This window comes from Meles meles, chromosome 6 (genome assembly GCF_922984935.1).
Source record: "Meles meles chromosome 6, mMelMel3.1 paternal haplotype, whole genome shotgun sequence".
NCBI lineage: Eukaryota > Metazoa > Chordata > Mammalia > Carnivora > Mustelidae > Meles > Meles meles.
In genome coordinates, this window is record NC_060071.1 from 24722312 (window position 1) to 24739764 (window position 17453).

Below are 17453 nucleotides of genomic sequence, written 5' to 3' on the forward strand. Positions count from 1 at the left end.
GGCGGACACCTGCCATGCTTGGCTCCGAACTCTGCCGGGCCCCCAGTGGCCAGGACTCCGGGAAAGGGGGCCCTGGGCCGCACGGCAGGCGCTTCAGACCAGGACGTTTGGACAGCTGGTCTCTCCGTCTCTCCTTAGAAACCCATCCACAATCGAGAAGCTCGCCCAGATGAGCACGTCTTGCTTGGCCCCGCCCTGCCAAGGGCGTGAGAGGTCTCACGTCTCAGGACCCGGGGGCATGGACGCGGTGCGGAATGCAGCCCCGGTAAGCAGCTTCGGGGTGCCCCGAGGCCGCACGCATCGCCACCAGCTTGCTTGGGTCAGTGATGAGAACTCAAGTGGTCTCGAAGAGCGATGATGACCTAAAAGTCATGCTCAATAGGATTACGCTGAGGCCCAAGACAGGCGTCTGTGCCGGGATCAGCCTCCCCCAGACCCTGGGGACCCTGGAGGTGCGCCGCAGTTGTGGGCGTGAGGCCATCGTACCCTCGGGGCTCCCCGTGCTGGCCCTGGCCTGTCTGTGCCCGTCAGGGGTCCGCTCGAGGTCGTGAGGCGTTCCGCCCGGCCTCCGGACCCAATCCACCTCGCAGGACAGCTCCCTCGGTGCCATTGCTTAGGAGACCGTTGCCCCTTGTGTCTTTCAGCGGGCCTCGGGGGCCGGAACTTGGTGCGGCGTGACCCAAGAGAGGTGAGTGGAAGACTCTGGGCCTGCAGGGAGATGCCAGGCGCCATGGGCATTGTCCGCGGAGCCCGGATCCCCGCACGGGCCCCGGCTCCAGCACTGTGCTAGGGATGGGGGCTGTGGTGGCCCACACAGCGTGGACCTGCCCATGCACAGCCGCCCTTCAGCAATCCCACGTGCAGGGAATGGGAAAGTTGGGCCAGGTCACTGGCAACGACTGGGGGCTGGGGGCATGCCGCCGTCGTCCCACATGGACCTGAGGCCTCCTTGTACGTCCAGCTGTGTCCTGTGCGCCCGAGAAGAGAGCGGACGTGAGTCCCTTGGTGTCAGGGCCCTCTGTCCCCTTCAGCGAGTGGTTGTCGCTCGAGTCACCCCAGCCGATGGTTCTGGAGAGGGCTGGAGAGGGCAGAGCTCATGAAGAATGCAGCAGACGCCCAAGTGTAAGCAGGGCACGGGAGGCTGCTGAAGTACAGCCCTCGAATGTTTCCTCGGATTTCCCGAGTCAGCAAGGTTTCCCTGGCCCAGGGGAAGAGTGGCGAGCCCCGGGCCACAGCAGGCCGTGGGGCTGAGCCGGTCCTCTGAGGCCCCCAGAGGAAGCGCCGCCACAAGGGGAGAGTCAGGACCCTCCTGCAGGGCGGGCCGCGGTCTCCTGCCTTGCGCTGCTTGGTGGGAGACGGTGAGACGCGATTCCCTTTTTCGCCCTGGGCGATCAGGGCCTGGGGGCCACCGCTGGCTGCGAGTGCCAGGGCCCGGGTCCCTAGACCACCGCGGTCCCCATGTGTGGGAAGGCGTCCTTCGGGCCCTCACATCCGGGTGCGCCACGCTTTGCTTGGGGCCCCGGCAGACATCGGGGGAGCACTGGAAATCCCTGTGCTCCAGGCCATGCTCTGGGGCCTTTCCTAGCAAGGGGAGGCTCCCACGGGGGCCCGGATCTCCGTGGATTTGGGAAGGCCAGGGATGGGCAGCGGGTCCCTTGTGTCCTGCCCCTTGCCCGCGGACCCGAGCCCTGGGTGGGTCAGCCGCCCGCCTGGACAGCACCGGCCAGGGCTTCGGGCTGGAGAGTTCTTGGCGGCATGGCACGGGCCAGCGAGCACGCCGTTCCGACGGCCGGCCTCCCCCTCCCTCCTTAGGCCCCCATCCCCAAGCGAGGATCTGGCCCTGACCACCAAGTCTTGCATCGCCCAGCCCCGCCGCCAGGTCCCATGCCTCAGGAAGCCGGGGTATGGCGCTGTCCTGAGAGCAGCCTCGGTAAGCAGCTTCTGGGTGGTAGGGGACCTCCCGCGTCGCCTCGGGCGTGCTTGGGTCAATGATGAGAACTCATATGGTCTCGAAGAGCGATGAGGACCTAAAAATCACGCTCAATAGGATTACGCTGAGGCCCAAGGCAGGGGACCGTGCCGGGGTCAGCCTCCCCCAGAGCGTCGGGGCAGTGAGGGTGCGCTGCAGGTGGCCGCGGGAGGAGAACCACCTCTCGAGGCTCTCTGCTGTGGCCCCCGGACGTCGGTGCACCTGCGGGTGCCGACGGGGTGTTCTGGCGTTCCAGCTGGTCTACCGACCCAGGCCTCTTCCCCGGACAGCTGCCCGAGAGCCAGGGCTTAGCCACCCTTGTGTCCTTGTGTCTTTCAGCGGGCCTGGCTGGCAAGGTTCTTGGCGCGTCTCCCACCAGGAGAGGTGAGCGGAAGCCTCTGGGCTCCGAGGGAGGCCCCAGACCCCTTGGCCTGGCATCGGGAAGCGGGGACCCCAGCAGGGACTCCGCAGCTGGGCCTGGGCTGGGGATGCGGGTCCTCATTGTCCGGACGGCACCGAAGTCCCCGTGAGCGTGTGCCCCTGAGCCATCCCAGGGGCAGGGATCGCGAAACGTGGGCCGGGGGGCTGACAAGGCCTGGAAAGCGCGGGCTGGCCGCCCAAGGCCCAGGTGCACCCGAGGCCTCCTGATCAATTGCGGCGTGTCCGGGGGGCCCAGAAAGGGAGTGGACGTGAGACCCGTGGTCTCGGAGGCCACTGTGCCCTTCAGCAACACCTTGTTGCTCAAGGCCCGGCCCATGGCAGGTTTCTGCGGGCTGCACTGGCCCGAGCTCCTGTCCCGTCCTGCAGACGACCAAGGCGTTTGGGGCCCCGGGAGGCCACTTCCGAAGAGCCCACGAGGATTCGTTGAGCTGGCCAGACGGCACGGTTCCACTGGGGCGGGGGGGCAGAAACTGCACGTCCCAGGCCACAGCAGCCGTTGGGGCTCAGCCTCTCACCTGAGACTCTCAAGCACCCGGGATAGGGTCGTGGTGAAGCGGCACTGCACGGGCCGAGTCAGGTCCCTCGTCCAGAGCGGCCAGCGGGCGGTGTGCCTTGCTGCCGTGGTGGAGAGTGACCTGGCTTTCCCCGCTCGGCCGTGGGGGAGCCCTGGGCCCCGGCAACCTTTGGCTTCCCGGGCAGGGGCTCAGGTCCTTGGCTCCCAGGTGGCTCCAGGAGAGGGTGGGCGGCGTCCTGGCCAAACCTCCCGGGCCGCCGCTCTTGGCTCACCACTCCGGGAGACAGCGGGGACCCGGCCAAAGCCCTGTGGTCCATGCCATGGTCAGGGGCCGTTCTCCAGAAGGCTGGGCTCCCACAGGGACCACGGTCTCCATTGCTTTGGGATGCCCCGGAAAGGGCAGCCGGGCCCTTGGGCCCGGCTCCTTCCTGGCGGACACCTGCCATGCTTGGCTCCGAACTCTGCCGGGCCCCCAGTGGCCAGGACTCCGGGAAAGGGGGCCCTGGGCCGCACGGCAGGCGCTTCAGACCAGGACGTTTGGACAGCTGGTCTCTCCGTCTCTCCTTAGAAACCCATCCACAATCGAGAAGCTCGCCCAGATGAGCACGTCTTGCTTGGCCCCGCCCTGCCCAGAGGTCTCACGTCTCAGGACCCGGGGGCATGGACGCGGTGCGGAATGCAGCCCCGGTAAGCAGCTTCGGGGTGCCCCGAGGCCGCACGCATCGCCACCAGCTTGCTTGGGTCAGTGATGAGAACTCAAGTGGTCTCGAAGAGCGATGATGACCTAAAAGTCATGCTCAATAGGATTACGCTGAGGCCCAAGACAGGCGTCTGTGCCGGGATCAGCCTCCCCCAGACCCTGGGGACCCTGGAGGTGCGCCGCAGTTGTGGGCGTGAGGCCATCGTACCCTCGGGGCTCCCCGTGCTGGCCCTGGCCTGTCTGTGCCCGTCAGGGGTCCGCTCGAGGTCGTGAGGCGTTCCGCCCGGCCTCCGGACCCAATCCACCTCGCAGGACAGCTCCCTCGGTGCCATTGCTTAGGAGACCGTTGCCCCTTGTGTCTTTCAGCGGGCCTCGGGGGCCGGAACTTGGTGCGGCGTGACCCAAGAGAGGTGAGTGGAAGACTCTGGGCCTGCAGGGAGATGCCAGGCGCCATGGGCATTGTCCGCGGAGCCCGGATCCCCGCACGGGCCCCGGCTCCAGCACTGTGCTAGGGATGGGGGCTGTGGTGGCCCACACAGCGTGGACCTGCCCATGCACAGCCGCCCTTCAGCAATCCCACGTGCAGGGAATGGGAAAGTTGGGCCAGGTCACTGGCAACGACTGGGGGCTGGGGGCATGCCGCCGTCGTCCCACATGGACCTGAGGCCTCCTTGTACGTCCAGCTGTGTCCTGTGCGCCCGAGAAGAGAGCGGACGTGAGTCCCTTGGTGTCAGGGCCCTCTGTCCCCTTCAGCGAGTGGTTGTCGCTCGAGTCACCCCAGCCGATGGTTCTGGAGAGGGCTGGAGAGGGCAGAGCTCATGAAGAATGCAGCAGACGCCCAAGTGTAAGCAGGGCACGGGAGGCTGCTGAAGTACAGCCCTCGAATGTTTCCTCGGATTTCCCGAGTCAGCAAGGTTTCCCTGGCCCAGGGGAAGAGTGGCGAGCCCCGGGCCACAGCAGGCCGTGGGGCTGAGCCGGTCCTCTGAGGCCCCCAGAGGAAGCGCCGCCACAAGGGGAGAGTCAGGACCCTCCTGCAGGGCGGGCCGCGGTCTCCTGCCTTGCGCTGCTTGGTGGGAGACGGTGAGACGCGATTCCCTTTTTCGCCCTGGGCGATCAGGGCCTGGGGGCCACCGCTGGCTGCGAGTGCCAGGGCCCGGGTCCCTAGACCACCGCGGTCCCCATGTGTGGGAAGGCGTCCTTCGGGCCCTCACATCCGGGTGCGCCACGCTTTGCTTGGGGCCCCGGCAGACATCGGGGGAGCACTGGAAATCCCTGTGCTCCAGGCCATGCTCTGGGGCCTTTCCTAGCAAGGGGAGGCTCCCACGGGGGCCCGGATCTCCGTGGATTTGGGAAGGCCGGGGATGGGCAGCGGGTCCCTTGTGTCCTGCCCCTTGCCCGCGGACCCGAGCCCTGGGTGGGTCAGCCGCCCGCCTGGACAGCACCGGCCAGGGCTTCGGGCTGGAGAGTTCTTGGCGGCATGGCACGGGCCAGCGAGCACGCCGTTCCGACGGCCGGCCTCCCCCTCCCTCCTTAGGCCCCCATCCCCAAGCGAGGATCTGGCCCTGACCACCAAGTCTTGCATCGCCCAGCCCCGCCGCCAGGTCCCATGCCTCAGGAAGCCGGGGTATGGCGCTGTCCTGAGAGCAGCCTCGGTAAGCAGCTTCTGGGTGGTAGGGGACCTCCCGCGTCGCCTCGGGCGTGCTTGGGTCAATGATGAGAACTCATATGGTCTCGAAGAGCGATGAGGACCTAAAAATCACGCTCAATAGGATTACGCTGAGGCCCAAGGCAGGGGACCGTGCCGGGGTCAGCCTCCCCCAGAGCGTCGGGGCAGTGAGGGTGCGCTGCAGGTGGCCGCGGGAGGAGAACCACCTCTCGAGGCTCTCTGCTGTGGCCCCCGGACGTCGGTGCACCTGCGGGTGCCGACGGGGTGTTCTGGCGTTCCAGCTGGTCTACCGACCCAGGCCTCTTCCCCGGACAGCTGCCCGAGAGCCAGGGCTTAGCCACCCTTGTGTCCTTGTGTCTTTCAGCGGGCCTGGCTGGCAAGGTTCTTGGCGCGTCTCCCACCAGGAGAGGTGAGCGGAAGCCTCTGGGCTCCGAGGGAGGCCCCAGACCCCTTGGCCTGGCATCGGGAAGCGGGGACCCCAGCAGGGACTCCGCAGCTGGGCCTGGGCTGGGGATGCGGGTCCTCATTGTCCGGACGGCACCGAAGTCCCCGTGAGCATGTGCCCCTGAGCCATCCCAGGGGCAGGGATCGCGAAACGTGGGCCGGGGGGCTGACAAGGCCTGGAAAGCGCGGGCTGGCCGCCCAAGGCCCAGGTGCACCCGAGGCCTCCTGATCAATTGCGGCGTGTCCGGGGGGCCCAGAAAGGGAGTGGACGTGAGACCCGTGGTCTCGGAGGCCACTGTGCCCTTGAGCAACACCTTGTTGCTCAAGGCCCGGCCCATGGCAGGTTTCTGCGGGCTGCACTGGCCCGAGCTCCTGTCCCGTCCTGCAGACGACCAAGGCGTTTGGGGCCCCGGGAGGCCACTTCCGAAGAGCCCACGAGGATTCGTTGAGCTGGCCAGACGGCACGGTTCCACTGGGGCGGGGGGGCAGAAACTGCACGTCCCAGGCCACAGGAGCCGTTGGGGCTCAGCCTCTCACCTGAGACTCTCAAGCACCCGGGATAGGGTCGTGGTGAAGCGGCACTGCACGGGCCGAGTCAGGTCCCTCGTCCAGAGCGGCCAGCGGGCGGTGTGCCTTGCTGCCGTGGTGGAGAGTGACCTGGCTTTCCCCGCTCGGCCGTGGGGGAGCCCTGGGCCCCGGCAACCTTTGGCTTCCCGGGCAGGGGCTCAGGTCCTTGGCTCCCAGGTGGCTCCAGGAGAGGGTGGGCGGCGTCCTGGCCAAACCTCCCGGGCCGCCGCTCTTGGCTCGCCACTCCGGGAGACAGCGGGGACCCGGCCAAAGCCCTGTGGTCCATGCCATGGTCAGGGGCCGTTCTCCAGAAGGCTGGGCTCCCACAGGGACCACGGTCTCCATTGCTTTGGGATGCCCCGGAAAGGGCAGCCGGGCCCTTGGGCCCGGCTCCTTCCTGGCGGACACCTGCCATGCTTGGCTCCGAACTCTGCCGGGCCCCCAGTGGCCAGGACTCCGGGAAAGGGGGCCCTGGGCCGCACGGCAGGCGCTTCAGACCAGGACGTTTGGACAGCTGGTCTCTCCGTCTCTCCTTAGAAACCCATCCACAATCGAGAAGCTCGCCCAGATGAGCACGTCTTGCTTGGCCCCGCCCTGCCCAGAGGTCTCACGTCTCAGGACCCGGGGGCATGGACGCGGTGCGGAATGCAGCCCCGGTAAGCAGCTTCGGGGTGCCCCGAGGCCGCACGCATCGCCACCAGCTTGCTTGGGTCAGTGATGAGAACTCAAGTGGTCTCGAAGAGCGATGATGACCTAAAAATCATGCTCAATAGGATTACGCTGAGGCCCAAGACAGGCGTCTGTGCCGGGATCAGCCTCCCCCAGACCCTGGGGACCCTGGAGGTGCGCCGCAGTTGTGGGCGTGAGGCCATCGTACCCTCGGGGCTCCCCGTGCTGGCCCTGGCCTGTCTGTGCCCGTCAGGGGTCCGCTCGAGGTCGTGAGGCGTTCCGCCCGGCCTCCGGACCCAATCCACCTCGCAGGACAGCTCCCTCGGTGCCATTGCTTAGGAGACCGTTGCCCCTTGTGTCTTTCAGCGGGCCTCGGGGGCCGGAACTTGGTGCGGCGTGACCCAAGAGAGGTGAGTGGAAGACTCTGGGCCTGCAGGGAGATGCCAGGCGCCATGGGCATTGTCCGCGGAGCCCGGATCCCCGCACGGGCCCCGGCTCCAGCACTGTGCTAGGGATGGGGGCTGTGGTGGCCCACACAGCGTGGACCTGCCCATGCACAGCCGCCCTTCAGCAATCCCACGTGCAGGGAATGGGAAAGTTGGGCCAGGTCACTGGCAACGACTGGGGGCTGGGGGCATGCCGCCGTCGTCCCACATGGACCTGAGGCCTCCTTGTACGTCCAGCTGTGTCCTGTGCGCCCGAGAAGAGAGCGGACGTGAGTCCCTTGGTGTCAGGGCCCTCTGTCCCCTTCAGCGAGTGGTTGTCGCTCGAGTCACCCCAGCCGATGGTTCTGGAGAGGGCTGGAGAGGGCAGAGCTCATGAAGAATGCAGCAGACGCCCAAGTGTAAGCAGGGCACGGGAGGCTGCTGAAGTACAGCCCTCGAATGTTTCCTCGGATTTCCCGAGTCAGCAAGGTTTCCCTGGCCCAGGGGAAGAGTGGCGAGCCCCGGGCCACAGCAGGCCATGGGGCTGAGCCGGTCCTCTGAGGCCCCCAGAGGAAGCGCCGCCACAAGGGGAGAGTCAGGACCCTCCTGCAGGGCGGGCCGCGGTCTCCTGCCTTGCGCTGCTTGGTGGGAGACGGTGAGACGCGATTCCCTTTTTCGCCCTGGGCGATCAGGGCCTGGGGGCCACCGCTGGCTGCGAGTGCCAGGGCCCGGGTCCCTAGACCACCGCGGTCCCCATGTGTGGGAAGGCGTCCTTCGGGCCCTCACATCCGGGTGCGCCACGCTTTGCTTGGGGCCCCGGCAGACATCGGGGGAGCACTGGAAATCCCTGTGCTCCAGGCCATGCTCTGGGGCCTTTCTCAGCAAGGGGAGGCTCCCACGGGGTCCCGGATCTCCGTGGATTTGGGAAGGCCAGGGATGGGCAGCGGGTCCCTTGTGTCCTGCCCCTTGCCCGCGGACCCGAGCCCTGGGTGGGTCAGCCGCCCGCCTGGACAGCACCGGCCAGGGCTTCGGGCTGGAGAGTTCTTGGCGGCATGGCACGGGCCAGCGAGCACGCCGTTCCGACGGCCGGCCTCCCCCTCCCTCCTTAGGCCCCCATCCCCAAGCGAGGATCTGGCCCTGACCACCAAGTCTTGCATCGCCCAGCCCCGCCGCCAGGTCCCATGCCTCAGGAAGCCGGGGTATGGCGCTGTCCTGAGAGCAGCCTCGGTAAGCAGCTTCTGGGTGGTAGGGGACCTCCCGCGTCGCCTCGGGCGTGCTTGGGTCAATGATGAGAACTCATATGGTCTCGAAGAGCGATGAGGACCTAAAAATCACGCTCAATAGGATTACGCTGAGGCCCAAGGCAGGGGACCGTGCCGGGGTCAGCCTCCCCCAGAGCGTCGGGGCAGTGAGGGTGCGCTGCAGGTGGCCGCGGGAGGAGAACCACCTCTCGAGGCTCTCTGCTGTGGCCCCCGGACGTCGGTGCACCTGCGGGTGCCGACGGGGTGTTCTGGCGTTCCAGCTGGTCTACCGACCCAGGCCTCTTCCCCGGACAGCTGCCCGAGAGCCAGGGCTTAGCCACCCTTGTGTCCTTGTGTCTTTCAGCGGGCCTGGCTGGCAAGGTTCTTGGCGCGTCTCCCACCAGGAGAGGTGAGCGGAAGCCTCTGGGCTCCGAGGGAGGCCCCAGACCCCTTGGCCTGGCATCGGGAAGCGGGGACCCCAGCAGGGACTCCGCAGCTGGGCCTGGGCTGGGGATGCGGGTCCTCATTGTCCGGACGGCACCGAAGTCCCCGTGAGCGTGTGCCCCTGAGCCATCCCAGGGGCAGGGATCGCGAAACGTGGGCCGGGGGGCTGACAAGGCCTGGAAAGCGCGGGCTGGCCGCCCAAGGCCCAGGTGCACCCGAGGCCTCCTGATCAATTGCGGCGTGTCCGGGGGGCCCAGAAAGGGAGTGGACGTGAGACCCGTGGTCTCGGAGGCCACTGTGCCCTTGAGCAACACCTTGTTGCTCAAGGCCCGGCCCATGGCAGGTTTCTGCGGGCTGCACTGGCCCGAGCTCCTGTCCCGTCCTGCAGACGACCAAGGCGTTTGGGGCCCCGGGAGGCCACTTCCGAAGAGCCCACGAGGATTCGTTGAGCTGGCCAGACGGCACGGTTCCACTGGGGCGGGGGGGCAGAAACTGCACGTCCCAGGCCACAGCAGCCGTTGGGGCTCAGCCTCTCACCTGAGACTCTCAAGCACCCGGGATAGGGTCGTGGTGAAGCGGCACTGCACGGGCCGAGTCAGGTCCCTCGTCCAGAGCGGCCAGCGGGCGGTGTGCCTTGCTGCCGTGGTGGAGAGTGACCTGGCTTTCCCCGCTCGGCCGTGGGGGAGCCCTGGGCCCCGGCAACCTTTGGCTTCCCGGGCAGGGGCTCAGGTCCTTGGCTCCCAGGTGGCTCCAGGAGAGGGTGGGCGGCGTCCTGGCCAAACCTCCCGGGCCGTCGCTCTTGGCTCGCCACTCCGGGAGACAGCGGGGACCCGGCCAAAGCCCTGTGGTCCATGCCATGGTCAGGGGCCGTTCTCCAGAAGGCTGGGCTCCCACAGGGACCACGGTCTCCATTGCTTTGGGATGCCCCGGAAAGGGCAGCCGGGCCCTTGGGCCCGGCTCCTTCCTGGCGGACACCTGCCATGCTTGGCTCCGAACTCTGCCGGGCCCCCAGTGGCCAGGACTCCGGGAAAGGGGGCCCTGGGCCGCACGGCAGGCGCTTCAGACCAGGACGTTTGGACAGCTGGTCTCTCCGTCTCTCCTTAGAAACCCATCCACAATCGAGAAGCTCGCCCAGATGAGCACGTCTTGCTTGGCCCCGCCCTGCCCAGAGGTCTCACGTCTCAGGACCCGGGGGCATGGACGCGGTGCAGAATGCAGCCCCGGTAAGCAGCTTCGGGGTGCCCCGAGGCCGCACGCATCGCCACCAGCTTGCTTGGGTCAGTGATGAGAACTCAAGTGGTCTCGAAGAGCGATGATGACCTAAAAATCATGCTCAATAGGATTACGCTGAGGCCCAAGACAGGCGTCTGTGCCGGGATCAGCCTCCCCCAGACCCTGGGGACCCTGGAGGTGCGCCGCAGTTGTGGGCGTGAGGCCATCGTACCCTCGGGGCTCCCCGTGCTGGCCCTGGCCTGTCTGTGCCCGTCAGGGGTCCGCTCGAGGTCGTGAGGCGTTCCGCCCGGCCTCCGGACCCAATCCACCTCGCAGGACAGCTCCCTCGGTGCCATTGCTTAGGAGACCGTTGCCCCTTGTGTCTTTCAGCGGGCCTCGGGGGCCGGAACTTGGTGCGGCGTGACCCAAGAGAGGTGAGTGGAAGACTCTGGGCCTGCAGGGAGATGCCAGGCGCCATGGGCATTGTCCGCGGAGCCCGGATCCCCGCACGGGCCCCGGCTCCAGCACTGTGCTAGGGATGGGGGCTGTGGTGGCCCACACAGCGTGGACCTGCCCATGCACAGCCGCCCTTCAGCAATCCCACGTGCAGGGAATGGGAAAGTTGGGCCAGGTCACTGGCAACGACTGGGGGCTGGGGGCATGCCGCCGTCGTCCCACATGGACCTGAGGCCTCCTTGTACGTCCAGCTGTGTCCTGTGCGCCCGAGAAGAGAGCGGACGTGAGTCCCTTGGTGTCAGGGCCCTCTGTCCCCTTCAGCGAGTGGTTGTCGCTCGAGTCACCCCAGCCGATGGTTCTGGAGAGGGCTGGAGAGGGCAGAGCTCATGAAGAATGCAGCAGACGCCCAAGTGTAAGCAGGGCACGGGAGGCTGCTGAAGTACAGCCCTCGAATGTTTCCTCGGATTTCCCGAGTCAGCAAGGTTTCCCTGGCCCAGGGGAAGAGTGGCGAGCCCCGGGCCACAGCAGGCCATGGGGCTGAGCCGGTCCTCTGAGGCCCCCAGAGGAAGCGCCGCCACAAGGGGAGAGTCAGGACCCTCCTGCAGGGCGGGCCGCGGTCTCCTGCCTTGCGCTGCTTGGTGGGAGACGGTGAGACGCGATTCCCTTTTTCGCCCTGGGCGATCAGGGCCTGGGGGCCACCGCTGGCTGCGAGTGCCAGGGCCTGGGTCCCTAGACCACCGCGGTCCCCATGTGTGGGAAGGCGTCCTTCGGGCCCTCACATCCGGGTGCGCCACGCTTTGCTTGGGGCCCCGGCAGACATCGGGGGAGCACTGGAAATCCCTGTGCTCCAGGCCATGCTCTGGGGCCTTTCTCAGCAAGGGGAGGCTCCCACGGGGTCCCGGATCTCCGTGGATTTGGGAAGGCCAGGGATGGGCAGCGGGTCCCTTGTGTCCTGCCCCTTGCCCGCGGACCCGAGCCCTGGGTGGGTCAGCCGCCCGCCTGGACAGCACCGGCCAGGGCTTCGGGCTGGAGAGTTCTTGGCGGCATGGCACGGGCCAGCGAGCACGCCGTTCCGACGGCCGGCCTCCCCCTCCCTCCTTAGGCCCCCATCCCCAAGCGAGGATCTGGCCCTGACCACCAAGTCTTGCATCGCCCAGCCCCGCCGCCAGGTCCCATGCCTCAGGAAGCCGGGGTATGGCGCTGTCCTGAGAGCAGCCTCGGTAAGCAGCTTCTGGGTGGTAGGGGACCTCCCGCGTCGCCTCGGGCGTGCTTGGGTCAATGATGAGAACTCATATGGTCTCGAAGAGCGATGAGGACCTAAAAATCACGCTCAATAGGATTACGCTGAGGCCCAAGGCAGGGGACCGTGCCGGGGTCAGCCTCCCCCAGAGCGTCGGGGCAGTGAGGGTGCGCTGCAGGTGGCCGCGGGAGGAGAACCACCTCTCGAGGCTCTCTGCTGTGGCCCCCGGACGTCGGTGCACCTGCGGGTGCCGACGGGGTGTTCTGGCGTTCCAGCTGGTCTACCGACCCAGGCCTCTTCCCCGGACAGCTGCCCGAGAGCCAGGGCTTAGCCACCCTTGTGTCCTTGTGTCTTTCAGCGGGCCTGGCTGGCAAGGTTCTTGGCGCGTCTCCCACCAGGAGAGGTGAGCGGAAGCCTCTGGGCTCCGAGGGAGGCCCCAGACCCCTTGGCCTGGCATCGGGAAGCGGGGACCCCAGCAGGGACTCCGCAGCTGGGCCTGGGCTGGGGATGCGGGTCCTCATTGTCCGGACGGCACCGAAGTCCCCGTGAGCATGTGCCCCTGAGCCATCCCAGGGGCAGGGATCGCGAAACGTGGGCCGGGGGGCTGACAAGGCCTGGAAAGCGCGGGCTGGCCGCCCAAGGCCCAGGTGCACCCGAGGCCTCCTGATCAATTGCGGCGTGTCCGGGGGGCCCAGAAAGGGAGTGGACGTGAGACCCGTGGTCTCGGAGGCCACTGTGCCCTTGAGCAACACCTTGTTGCTCAAGGCCCGGCCCATGGCAGGTTTCTGCGGGCTGCACTGGCCCGAGCTCCTGTCCCGTCCTGCAGACGACCAAGGCGTTTGGGGCCCCGGGAGGCCACTTCCGAAGAGCCCACGAGGATTCGTTGAGCTGGCCAGACGGCACGGTTCCACTGGGGCGGGGGGGCAGAAACTGCACGTCCCAGGCCACAGCAGCCGTTGGGGCTCAGCCTCTCACCTGAGACTCTCAAGCACCCGGGATAGGGTCGTGGTGAAGCGGCACTGCACGGGCCGAGTCAGGTCCCTCGTCCAGAGCGGCCAGCGGGCGGTGTGCCTTGCTGCCGTGGTGGAGAGTGACCTGGCTTTCCCCGCTCGGCCGTGGGGGAGCCCTGGGCCCCGGCAACCTTTGGCTTCCCGGGCAGGGGCTCAGGTCCTTGGCTCCCAGGTGGCTCCAGGAGAGGGTGGGCGGCGTCCTGGCCAAACCTCCCGGGCCGTCGCTCTTGGCTCGCCACTCCGGGAGACAGCGGGGACCCGGCCAAAGCCCTGTGGTCCATGCCATGGTCAGGGGCCGTTCTCCAGAAGGCTGGGCTCCCACAGGGACCACGGTCTCCATTGCTTTGGGATGCCCCGGAAAGGGCAGCCGGGCCCTTGGGCCCGGCTCCTTCCTGGCGGACACCTGCCATGCTAGGCTCCGAACTCTGCCGGGCCCCCAGTGGCCAGGACTCCGGGAAAGGGGGCCCTGGGCCGCACGGCAGGCGCTTCAGACCAGGACGTTTGGACAGCTGGTCTCTCCGTCTCTCCTTAGAAACCCATCCACAATCGAGAAGCTCGCCCAGATGAGCACGTCTTGCTTGGCCCCGCCCTGCCCAGAGGTCTCACGTCTCAGGACCCGGGGGCATGGACGCGGTGTGGAATGCAGCCCCGGTAAGCAGCTTCGGGGTGCCCCGAGGCCGCACGCATCGCCACCAGCTTGCTTGGGTCAGTGATGAGAACTCAAGTGGTCTCGAAGAGCGATGATGACCTAAAAATCATGCTCAATAGGATTACGCTGAGGCCCAAGACAGGCGTCTGTGCCGGGATCAGCCTCCCCCAGACCCTGGGGACCCTGGAGGTGCGCCGCAGTTGTGGGCGTGAGGCCATCGTACCCTCGGGGCTCCCCGTGCTGGCCCTGGCCTGTCTGTGCCCGTCAGGGGTCCGCTCGAGGTCGTGAGGCGTTCCGCCCGGCCTCCGGACCCAATCCACCTCGCAGGACAGCTCCCTCGGTGCCATTGCTTAGGAGACCGTTGCCCCTTGTGTCTTTCAGCGGGCCTCGGGGGCCGGAACTTGGTGCGGCGTGACCCAAGAGAGGTGAGTGGAAGACTCTGGGCCTGCAGGGAGATGCCAGGCGCCATGGGCATTGTCCGCGGAGCCCGGATCCCCGCACGGGCCCCGGCTCCAGCACTGTGCTAGGGATGGGGGCTGTGGTGGCCCACACAGCGTGGACCTGCCCATGCACAGCCGCCCTTCAGCAATCCCACGTGCAGGGAATGGGAAAGTTGGGCCAGGTCACTGGCAACGACTGGGGGCTGGGGGCATGCCGCCGTCGTCCCACATGGACCTGAGGCCTCCTTGTACGTCCAGCTGTGTCCTGTGCGCCCGAGAAGAGAGCGCACGTGAGTCCCTTGGTGTCAGGGCCCTCTGTCCCCTTCAGCGAGTGGTTGTCGCTCGAGTCACCCCAGCCGATGGTTCTGGAGAGGGCTGGAGAGGGCAGAGCTCATGAAGAATGCAGCAGACGCCCAAGTGTAAGCAGAGCCTGGGAGGCTGCTGAAGTACAGCCCTCGAATGTTTCCTCGGATTTCCCGAGTCAGCAAGGTTTCCCTGGCCCAGGGGAAGAGTGGCGAGCCCCGGGCCACAGCAGGCCATGGGGCTGAGCCGGTCCTCTGAGGCCCCCAGAGGAAGCGCCGCCACAAGGGGAGAGTCAGGACCCTCCTGCAGGGCGGGCCGCGGTCTCCCGCCTTGCGCTGCTTGGTGGGAGACGGTGAGACGCGATTCCCTTTTTCGCCCTGGGCGATCAGGGCCTGGGGGCCACCGTTGGCTGCGAGTGCCAGGGCCCGGGTCCCTAGACCACCGCGGTCCCCATGTGTGGGAAGGCGTCCTTCGGGCCCTCACGTCCGGGTGCGCCACGCTTTGCTTGGGGCCCCGGCAGACATCGGGGGAGCACTGGAAATCCCTGTGCTCGAGGCCATGCTCTGGGGCCTTTCTCAGCAAGGGGAGGCTCCCACGGGGGCACGGATCTCCGTGGATTTGGGAAGGCCAGGGATGGGCAGCGGGTCCCTTGTGTCCTGCCCCTTGCCCACGGACCCGAGCCCTGGGTGGGTCAGCCGCCCGCCTGGACAGCACCAGCCAGGGCTTCGGTCTGGAGAGTTCTTGGCGGCATGGCACGGGCCAGCGAGCACACCGTTCCGACGGCCGGCCTCCCCCTCCCTCCTTAGGCCCCCATCCCCAAGCGAGGATCTGGCCCTGACCACCAAGTCTTGCATCGCCCAGCCCCGCCGCCAGGTCCCATGCCTCAGGAAGCCGGGGTATGGCGCTGTCCTGAGAGCAGCCTCGGTAAGCAGCTTCTGGGTGGTAGGGGACCTCCCGCGTCGCCTCGGGCGTGCTTGGGTCAATGATGAGAACTCATATGGTCTCGAAGAGCGATGAGGACCTAAAAATCATGCTCAATAGGATTACGCTGAGGCCCAAGGCAGGGGACCGTGCCGGGGTCAGCCTCCCCCAGAGCGTCGGGGCAGTGAGGGTGCGCTGCAGGTGGCCGCGGGAGGAGAACCACCTCTCGAGGCTCTCTGCTGTGGCCCCCGGACGTCGGTGCACCTGCGGGTGCCGACGGGGTGTTCTGGCGTTCCAGCTGGTCTACCGACCCAGGCCTCTTCCCCGGACAGCTGCCCGAGAGCCAGGGCTTAGCCACCCTTGTGTCCTTGTGTCTTTCAGCGGGCCTGGTTGGCAAGGTTCTTGGCGCGTCTCCCACCAGGAGAGGTGAGCGGAAGCCTCTGGGCTCCGAAAGAGGCCCCAGACCCCTTGGCCTGGCATCGGGAAGCGGGGACCCCAGCAGGGACTCCGCAGCTGGGCCTGGGCTGGGGATGCGGGTCCTCATTGTCCGGACGGCACCGAAGTCCCCGTGAGCGTGTGCCCCTGAGCCATCCCAGGGGCAGGGATCGCGAAACGTGGGTCGGGGGGCTGACAAGGCCTGGAAAGCGCGGGCTGGCCGCCCAAGGCCCAGGTGCACCCGAGGCCTCCTGATCAATTGCGGCGTGTCCGGGGGGCCCAGAAAGGGAGTGGACGTGAGACCCGTGGTCTCGGAGGCCACTGTGCCCTTCAGCAACACCTTGTTGCTCAAGGCCCGGCCCATGGCAGGTTTCTGCGGGCTGCACTGGCCCGAGCTCCTGTCCCGTCCTGCAGACGACCAAGGCGTTTGGGGCCCCGGGAGGCCACTTCCGAAGAGCCCACGAGGATTCGTTGAGCTGGCCAGACGGCACGGTTCCACTGGGGCGGGGGGGCAGAAACTGCACGTCCCAGGCCACAGCAGCCGTTGGGGCTCAGCCTCTCACCTGAGACTCTCAAGCACCCGGGATAGGGTCGTGGTGAAGCGGCACTGCACGGGCCGAGTCAGGTCCCTCGTCCAGAGCGGCCAGCGGGCGGTGTGCCTTGCTGCCGTGGTGGAGAGTGACCTGGCTTTCCCCGCTCGGCCGTGGGGGAGCCCTGGGCCCCGGCAACCTTTGGCTTCCCGGGCAGGGGCTCAGGTCCTTGGCTCCCAGGTGGCTCCAGGAGAGGGTGGGCGGCGTCCTGGCCAAACCTCCCGGGCCGTCGCTCTTGGCTCGCCACTCCGGGAGACAGCGGGGACCCGGCCAAAGCCCTGTGGTCCATGCCATGGTCAGGGGCCGTTCTCCAGAAGGCTGGGCTCCCACAGGGACCACGGTCTCCATTGCTTTGGGATGCCCCGGAAAGGGCAGCCGGGCCCTTGGGCCCGGCTCCTTCCTGGCGGACACCTGCCATGCTTGGCTCCGAACTCTGCCGGGCCCCCAGTGGCCAGGACTCCGGGAAAGGGGGCCCTGGGCCGCACGGCAGGCGCTTCAGACCAGGACGTTTGGACAGCTGGTCTCTCCGTCTCTCCTTAGAAACCCATCCACAATCGAGAAGCTCGCCCAGATGAGCACGTCTTGCTTGGCCCCGCCCTGCCCAGAGGTCTCACGTCTCAGGACCCGGGGGCATGGACGCGGTGTGGAATGCAGCCCCGGTAAGCAGCTTCGGGGTGCCCCGAGGCCGCACGCATCGCCACCAGCTTGCTTGGGTCAGTGATGAGAACTCAAGTGGTCTCGAAGAGCGATGATGACCTAAAAATCATGCTCAATAGGATTACGCTGAGGCCCAAGACAGGCGTCTGTGCCGGGATCAGCCTCCCCCAGACCCTGGGGACCCTGGAGGTGCGCCGCAGTTGTGGGCGTGAGGCCATCGTACCCTCGGGGCTCCCCGTGCTGGCCCTGGCCTGTCTGTGCCCGTCAGGGGTCCGCTCGAGGTCGTGAGGCGTTCCGCCCGGCCTCCGGACCCAATCCACCTCGCAGGACAGCTCCCTCGGTGCCATTGCTTAGGAGACCGTTGCCCCTTGTGTCTTTCAGCGGGCCTCGGGGGCCGGAACTTGGTGCGGCGTGACCCAAGAGAGGTGAGTGGAAGACTCTGGGCCTGCAGGGAGATGCC

At 67.4% G+C, this 17453-nt stretch overlaps 11 non-coding genes across 11 annotated transcripts; all 11 read left to right on the plus strand.

Annotated features, from left to right (window-relative positions):
* Window positions 1–317: 317 nt before the first annotated feature.
* Window positions 318–398, plus strand: LOC123945065. Its single transcript, XR_006818986.1, has one exon. It is a non-coding gene; the product is annotated as a small nucleolar RNA SNORD115 (small nucleolar RNA).
* A 1584-nt stretch (window positions 399–1982) lies between these two features.
* Window positions 1983–2063, plus strand: LOC123945530. The gene has a single exon (XR_006819352.1). It is a non-coding gene; the product is annotated as a small nucleolar RNA SNORD115 (small nucleolar RNA).
* A 1600-nt stretch (window positions 2064–3663) lies between these two features.
* LOC123945066 lies at window positions 3664–3744 on the plus strand. Its single transcript, XR_006818987.1, has one exon. It is a non-coding gene; the product is annotated as a small nucleolar RNA SNORD115 (small nucleolar RNA).
* A 1584-nt stretch (window positions 3745–5328) lies between these two features.
* Window positions 5329–5409, plus strand: LOC123945531. The gene has a single exon (XR_006819353.1). It is a non-coding gene; the product is annotated as a small nucleolar RNA SNORD115 (small nucleolar RNA).
* A 1600-nt stretch (window positions 5410–7009) lies between these two features.
* Window positions 7010–7090, plus strand: LOC123944961. Its single transcript, XR_006818886.1, has one exon. It is a non-coding gene; the product is annotated as a small nucleolar RNA SNORD115 (small nucleolar RNA).
* Window positions 7091–8674: 1584 nt separating this feature from the next.
* On the plus strand, window positions 8675–8755 carry LOC123945532. Its single transcript, XR_006819354.1, has one exon. It is a non-coding gene; the product is annotated as a small nucleolar RNA SNORD115 (small nucleolar RNA).
* A 1600-nt stretch (window positions 8756–10355) lies between these two features.
* Window positions 10356–10436, plus strand: LOC123944962. The gene has a single exon (XR_006818887.1). It is a non-coding gene; the product is annotated as a small nucleolar RNA SNORD115 (small nucleolar RNA).
* A 1584-nt stretch (window positions 10437–12020) lies between these two features.
* LOC123945533 lies at window positions 12021–12101 on the plus strand. The gene has a single exon (XR_006819355.1). It is a non-coding gene; the product is annotated as a small nucleolar RNA SNORD115 (small nucleolar RNA).
* A 1600-nt stretch (window positions 12102–13701) lies between these two features.
* Window positions 13702–13782, plus strand: LOC123944963. Its single transcript, XR_006818888.1, has one exon. It is a non-coding gene; the product is annotated as a small nucleolar RNA SNORD115 (small nucleolar RNA).
* A 1584-nt stretch (window positions 13783–15366) lies between these two features.
* On the plus strand, window positions 15367–15447 carry LOC123945421. The gene has a single exon (XR_006819249.1). It is a non-coding gene; the product is annotated as a small nucleolar RNA SNORD115 (small nucleolar RNA).
* A 1600-nt stretch (window positions 15448–17047) lies between these two features.
* LOC123944964 lies at window positions 17048–17128 on the plus strand. Its single transcript, XR_006818889.1, has one exon. It is a non-coding gene; the product is annotated as a small nucleolar RNA SNORD115 (small nucleolar RNA).
* Window positions 17129–17453: the final 325 nt, after the last annotated feature.